General features: G+C 37.7%; 1 pseudogene; it reads right to left on the reverse strand.

Annotated features, from left to right (window-relative positions):
* Nucleotides 1-3717: 3717 nt before the first annotated feature.
* On the reverse strand, nt 3718-5701 carry LOC129286256 (uncharacterized; annotated as a pseudogene).
* Between the last annotated feature and the right edge of the window lie 2401 nt (nt 5702-8102).

Below are 8102 nucleotides of genomic sequence, written 5' to 3' on the forward strand. Positions count from 1 at the left end.
TTCTTCTTGGAACAAACGCCACCTCTATTACTTTCTTTTAAAATAAAAATGTGAAATGGGTGGTGTTTGTAGGTATGAAAATGCCACCTATTTGCTATATATATTTTTTTAATTCATAACACAATGGTGGATTTTTTTAAGGGCTAACAACTCTAGATATTTTAAAAAAATTGTTATAATGAAAAAACTTAAATTCAAATAGGTGGCATTTCTACCAACTAGAAACACCATCTATTTGACTACAGAGGTGGCATTTCGTCATGAAGAAATGCCACCTAATGTTATTTTTTTAAAATAAAATTTCATAAATTTTGTAACCCAACTTTTAAACCAATGCAAAAGATTGAATAATATATATCAACTAGTCTAATAATTTACAAACAATTTAGTTATACAATAAAAAGAAACATAGCTTTGTGATATAATAAGAAGTCTATAACTACATTAATATAGCTAAGTTTTACAAAGAGGTTGAAGACATGTAATGAAAATTTTCAAAAGTTTCTATTAATAAACTATTTAACAATTACCTATATTCTGGCATCCTAAAGTCAAAAAAAATAAAAGATGACCATTCTTCAATTTGATCATAAATTTGCTCACCACTATATTCCAAGCACTTTGTATCCTCATAGTACTACAAAATATATTAAAAATGATGTCATAAGCAACTAAAAAAGATAAAATCCAAATTGAGTTAAATTTCATACCTTAAATGGGACAGAAGTTTGACCATGAGTGATCATATCTTTCATGAATGTCATAATATAGTAACCACAATCATTGTTATTTGGTTGGAAAGGACACTAAAAAATTCACTAACATATGATGTAAATTTATGAACAAAATAAATATATTTTCAATAATTTAATAATTCTTTGAAGTATAATTTATACCATAATTTTTATCCATTGTTAACTTTTAGAAAATTCTTTATTTCTAGAAAAGGGGAGCTCTTTGTGAACTCAAAAATTGTTCAATGTCTTAATAAAATAGAAAAAAATTAATCAATATTAATTGATGAAAATATATATAAAAATGTGTAAAATAATTCTTATAAGTATAAATACTTACTTATCGAATAATCTCAACATATTAGGTTGATCCATTGGCATACCTTCAAATAGAGGATCCAAATAATAAATTAAAGGCAAAGGAATAGCCATAGGATTGATAACAATCAAAATCCAACGTTTCCTAAAAAATTTAAACTTTTATTATGTCTTAATAAAATTGAGGTATCATACACAAAAAAAAAATAATAATCAATAAACTACTTACCTTGCATTGTAAGGAATTAAAAATAACATTTGTTTTTCAACTTCTGCCTTCTTTGTGAACATTTCTTTTACAAGATTTACTTGTTCAGATGAACCCAATGTTGACCTATGACTAATATCGTGAGGATTAATAAATGTAAATATATTCATTTTCTCCGTATCTTTCAAAAAAGAAATGTACAAATACTTTAATAAATAGCAAAAACTTATATTAAAACCAATCATAACAAATGATAAAAATGATCAATATCAAAGGATATTATAAAACAAGTACCTTATCCAAGTGTTGATAGCAGAAGCACTTGCCCATTCTTGATTAAGTATTGCCATGATGGTATTTCTATTAAGATATTCCCAACTATTTTTACAATAGATTTCTTCTTCAACTTTTATTTCAATTGGTTGGCCATTAGCACTAAACTTTGGCAAAAGAGACTGAAGAGCTTCACAACAATTATTAGCCCTTTTCATTTTTGAAGCTCCATGAGATATACTTTGTTGTTTATGCATGTATTTGATTCCTTGGAGATATTATCATACGATTCAATTATTTTCTTATTCTTTGATTTTGATTAATTCTGTAAAAATAATATAAAAAAACTAAGTCATCAAATTATAATTACATGAAGCAAATTATAAGGAAGTTTGAATTATATAATTACCTTGTTAAATGACTCAATGAGATATAGAGGCCATGCAACAAAAGTCCCATCTGCATCTTTAACCAATACAATATCTTCATTAAGAGGTATTTGTAACTTGGCATCATCATTAGTGCAAATGTCTACAGAAACTTGTAATGTGCCAGGGTGTAATGGTGTTGCATGTAAACTGTCTTTAGCAAAATTATAAACAATACCCACAACAACTGCATTTTTAAAGGAAATTTTTGTGCACAATTTGCATTTTAATTACCCCTAAGAACAATTTTTTTAACAATTTATATTATAAAATTAACAATATAATTAAAGTAGTGTAGAAAAAGTATTACTAGAGGGAGAGTTGGGTGGTTTGACATGAAAGTACAGCTATCTCTCAAACTAAGGCTTTCAACTGCTGGAATACTCACTAAGCCCTGTTGCATCATATCATTCATTTGCTGAAATAACTTTTTATTTTGTTCTTGTAATTAACAATATTGTTCTTCATAATGCTGCTCTTGCATATTTTATTCCGGTATCTGTTGTTGAAATGCATTCATTTCCTCTTTCAACTAAGCAATTACACTCTTGTTTGAGCATCTTCTACCATCGAAATAATGGTTTGGGTAACTGGCACAGAAACCGAATGAACAACAAGCAATTCTTATTCTCTGAAGTCTGCTCTTTCACAAGTCTCAAGGTCCTATTTATAGTTCTAGAATACGTGAAACTGAACCATACAAATTTAAAGGGGAGTTACAGAATTAAGGGGCGGTTACAAAGAGTTTATGATGCTCATTATGTGTGCCTTCCGTTTTAGCTCGTTTCTTGCTCTTTCTGTTTCATTTTGCTCTTTCCGTTTCATCCTCCTCGGGTTGGGAAGAACTCGCCCTCGAGTCAAATTCATCATCTTTATCAACGTATGGAGATAAATCAGCGACATTGAAGGTTGCAGATACACCATAAGAACCAGGTAATTCTACCTTGTAAGCATTGTTGTTGATCCTTTGCACTATCTTGAACAGACCATCAGCTCTTGGAGACAACTTGGTGTTTGGCTGTTTAGGAAATCGTTCCTTTCGTAGATGTATCCAGACCAAATCTCCTACCTTAAAAGTCAGTTGTCTTCGATGCTTGTCACGTTGAGCTTTGTATCTCAAATTCTGCTTTTGGATTCGCTCGCGGACTTGCTCATGCAACTTCTTAATTTCCTTAGCCCTTTGGTCAGCATCAAAGCTGTATTGTTGCTTATCAATTGAAGGGCTCAAGTCTAGTGGACTAAGGGGACGAGTGCCATAAACAACTTCAAACGGACACTTCCCAGTTGCTTGATTGACAGAGTTATTATAAGCAAACTCAACTTGAGCAAGAATAAGATCCCACTGCTTCAAATTCTTCCCCACGAAATTGCGAAGAAGATTACCAAGTATTCTATTTATAGCTTCAGTTTGACCATCTGTCTGGGGATGACTAGCACTGCTAAATTGGAGCTTAGTTCCCATCTTCTTCCATAGCGTCCGCCAAAAGTGGCTAAGAAACTTCACATCACGGTCAGAAGTGATAGTTTTAGGAACGCCATGAAGACGCACAATCTCCTTAAAGTACAAGTCTGCTACTTGAACAGCATCATTTGTCTTCTGGCATGGAATAAAATGGGCCATTTTTGAGAAACGATCCACAACTACCATGATAGAATCTTTTTGCCTTTGAGTCCGTGGTAAACCTAGAACAAAATCCATGGTTACATCTTCCCACGGTGCTTCTGGAATTGGCAGAGGCATGTATAATCTGGTATTCTAACCCATGGATTTAGCCAAGTGACAAATTCTACATCTTTGTATATGCCTGTTGACATCCCGTTCAAGACTAGGCCAGTAAAAGTTCTCCTTCACCAGATCAACAGTTTTATCCCTTCTAAAATGTCCAGCTAATCCACCGTCATGTGCTTCCCAAATTATGGCTTCTCTTAAGGAACCCTGTGGAATACAGAGGGTTTTACCTCGAAATAAAAAACCATCATGCCTGTAAAACTTGTGGAAAGGTTGATTTACGGTTACTTCCCACACTTCTTGGAAATCAGGATCATCCTGATACAACTCTTTGATAAGGTCAAATCCAACAACCTTGGTTTGCAATGTTGTAAGTAGCACATGGCGACGACTAAGGGCATCAGCTACAGAGTTCAGAGTTCCAGCCTTATGTTTGATAAGGAATGGATAAGATTGTAAGAGTTCGCTCCAACGAGCATGTCTGCGGCTGATCTTCTGCTGGGAATTCAAATACTTGAGAGCCTCATGATCCGAAAAAAGTATGAACTCTTTATTTAGGAGATAATGACTCCGATATTGAAGAGCTTGGTCAATGGCATAAAATTCCTTGTCATAGGTAGAATATCTGAGCTTGGCATCATTGAGCTTCTCACTAAAAAAGGCAATGGGATGGCCCTCCTGGCTTAAAACAGCACCAATACCGGTGTTAGAAGCATCACAGCTAACTTCAAATACTTAGTCAAAATTAGGAAGAGCTAGGACTGGAGCTTCGATCAACTTCTTCTTAAGCTCCTCAAAGCTTTTCTGAGCTTGCTCTATCCACTGAAACTTCTCTCCTTTGGTGCAGTCTGTAAGTGGTGCGGCAATTGAGCTAAAATTATGGATGAACCTCCTGTAGAAAGAAGCTAATCCGTGGAAGCTTCGAACCTCCTGGATAGATTTTGGAATTGGCCAGCTGTCAATGGCTGCAACTTTGCTTGGATCAACGCGAACACCTTCCGCGGTAATGATGTATCCCAAGAACACAACTTCGTTGGTGAGGAAGGTGCACTTCTTGAGATTTGCATACAGCTTCTGCTCACGCAAGGTTTGCAAAACTTTTCGCAAATAATCTAAATGCTCCTCTTGATTCTTACTGTAAATAAGAATATCATCAAAGTACACAACAACAAATTTACTAATGAAGGGTCTCAATACCTGATTCATCAGGCGTATAAATGTGCTGGGGCATTTGTTAATCCAAAAGGCATCACATTCCACTCGTACAAGCCATCTCTGGTCTTGAAAGCGGTCTTCCACTCATCTCCTGGCCGAATTTGATTTGATGGTACCCACTACGAAGGTCAATTTTGGAGAAAGTAGTGGCACCATGTAATTGGTCCAGTATATCATCAAGCCGAGGTATCGGAAACCGATACTTAATAGTGATCTTGTTGACGGCTCGACAGTCAATGCACATTCTCCAACTTCCATCCTTCTTAGGTACTAGAAGAACAGGTACAGCACAAGGGCTGATACTTTCTCAAACTAATCCTTTCTTCAATAACTCTTCAACTTGCCATTAGACTTCGGCATGTTCCTGGGGACTCATCCTATAAGCAGGCTTATTAGGAATGACTGCTCCTGGAATGAAGTCAATGGCATGCTGTATGTCTCGCATTGGAGGCAACCCTGGCGGTATCTCATCGGATATTACATCTGAAAATTCTGACAATAACGGAATGACTCCAGGTGGATTGGCCGTCTCATCGTTCACCTCAAGCACCAGAATAATGCTCATCATTTGGGCTTCGAATTTTGACACCTTGAATTCCTCCTTAGTCAACAAAGACACTAACGGCTTAAAAACACTAGATTCCCTTGAAGATTGGCTAATCTCATTAGGTGGTAGAGGCGCTAGTGTAAACTTGACACCATCTTTCGTAAAAGAATAAGTGTTCGCTCGCCCGTTATGCATAGCATATCGGTCATATTGCCATGGCCTCCCCAAGAGAAGGTGGCATGCATCCATGGGAACAACATCACATAAAACTTCATCACAATATCGATTCCCAATAGAAAAGGTCACAAGGCATTGTTTAGAAACTTTTACCTCATTCCCTTTGTTGAGCCAGTGAAGCTTGTAAGGTTGTGGATGATCTTGTGTTGGCAACTTCAATTTCTCCACCATGTAGTTAGATACTACATTTTCACAGCTTTCACTGTCAATGATAACATTACAAACTTTTCCTTGGGCCGTGCAACGAGTGTGAAAAATGTTGCGTCATAACCAAGGTTCTTCTTTGACTACTGTTGTATGCAAACTTCGTCTAAGCACCAATGCTTCTCCTTGATCAGCAGGTGTGACCTCCTCGTCATATACGGGATCAGTGCCGTAGAACTCATCGTCCTCCTCATCTTCTTCAAGTGCTTCATACCCTGATCCTTCTCGAATGGTGACAACCCTTCGTGTAGGATAGTCCGCAGTAATGTGGCCAAATCCTTGGCATTTAAAGCATTTGATTGCTTTAGAACCAGATTCCTTGGCAGCATTGGATGGTGGTTTGCGTATAGCAGTAGGTTGTGGCTTGCTTGAGGAGTTGGTCTGCTGAAATTCTGCTTTACGGCCTTCTGGATAACTCCTAGAGGATGAAGGTTGGAAAGTGGATCTCTTGGGCATCTGCTTCTCAACACGCACGGCCAGACGGATGACATCATCCAAGGTCCAATATTGTTGAAGCTGGACTGGACGACTGATATCTGTGTTTAAGCCTGCAAGGTACTGGGCTATTGTTTGCTCCTCCTTCTCCTGAATATCACACTTTATCATGAGTTGTTCAAACTCTCTAGTATATTCTTCTATAGATAAAGATTTCTGTCGAAGATTTTGCAACTGGATAAAATTATCTTGGTGGTAATGATCTGGTAAAAATTTTCTGGTGAGCTGGCGTTTCATTTTCTCTCAGGTTTCAATCTTGCGCTTTCCCTCACGTTCTCGCTTCCGTCTGAGGTTTTCCCACCAAATAGAAGCATGTTTCTTGAGTTTGAGGGCGACAATTTTGACTTTCTGCGCATCTGGAATCTCCTTGTATTCAAATACTCGTTCAACAGTTTGCAGCCAATCTACAAACTCGTCTGGCTGGAGCCTTCCCTCGAATTCAGGAATGTCAACCTTGATGTCATTAGGGCGGAATTGTTGTTGTCATGGGCGGTGGCGGTTTTCAGTAGATGACGAACTACTGCTTCCCGAATCTCTCTCTAAGTTTTCTCTGTTGTTGTTTAACAGAGTTTGCTGCAATTCCACAGTGGCTTCCAATTCTCGTATCCTACGTCTCAACTCTTCCATCTCAACCTCGTGCACATATCTACGTCTTGGAGGCATTTTGGATAAGTGTTAAGGCTAGGGATAAAGATTTGGGTGCGATTGGAAACGTTGAAGGATATAGGGGTAAAGTGAGATTTTTTTCAAAAGGCTAGGGGCAAAATGGGGATTTTGGACTGTCTAGGGGGTAAAATAGCGATTCTAGAAGAATGATGGGTCAAATTGAAATTTATGAAAAATATAGGGGTTAAACTGGAATTCAGGTAAAATCAAGGGGCAAAAGTGTAATTTTAGGAAAGTTTAGGGGTTAAAATGGAATTTCTGAAAAATTTGGGGGTCAATATGAAATTTCATTAAAAATAGGGGTAAATTTGGAATTTCTGAAAGATTTGGGGCTAAAATGTAATTTCTGAAAGTTGGCTGACTGGGCACAGTGACGTGGCGACTGTGACACGTGGCAGAAAACTATTGGGCTGACCTGTCGTTGACCGGTCAGAACGATGACGTGGCAGCTGACGTCAGCGTCTTCAACCTTCGGATGGCGCGTGACGGCGCGTGGACCGGCGGCGAGGCGCGTGGTCTTCCGACGGTGGCGAGTGCGGATGTTTCCGGTGACGGGGAACCTCTTGTTCCATGTTTTCGGACCTCCTGAGCACGATGGTGATGTTATTTTTTTTGAGAAAATGCCTGGTTTGTAAAACGCGAAGACATCAGGGACTCCTCCTCTGAATCTCTCTTCTTTCCGGCGTACTTTCTCAACTGTAACTCACTCTCTTGCTCTCTGGACCAGCTCTGATACCAAAATGGCATAGAAACCGAATGAACAACAAGCAATTCTTATTCTCTGAAGTCTGCTCTTTCACGAGTCTCAAGGTCCTATTTATAGTCCTAGAATACGTGAAACTGAACCATACAAATTTAAAGGGGAGTTACAGAATTTAAGGGGCGGTTACAAAGAGTTTATGATGCTCATTATGTATGCCTTCCGTTTTAGCTCGTTTCTTGCTGTTTCTGTTTCATTTTGCTCTTTCCGTTTCAGTAACACTAAAATCAACCCCTCTAACACGACTTGAGACTTTTGGAACATTTAATGCTCTGCTAAGGATATATT

Source organism: Prosopis cineraria, unplaced genomic scaffold (assembly GCF_029017545.1).
Source record: "Prosopis cineraria cultivar Desert tree isolate PC_DT_omini unplaced genomic scaffold, ASM2901754v1 PC11, whole genome shotgun sequence".
Lineage (NCBI taxonomy): Eukaryota > Viridiplantae > Streptophyta > Magnoliopsida > Fabales > Fabaceae > Prosopis > Prosopis cineraria.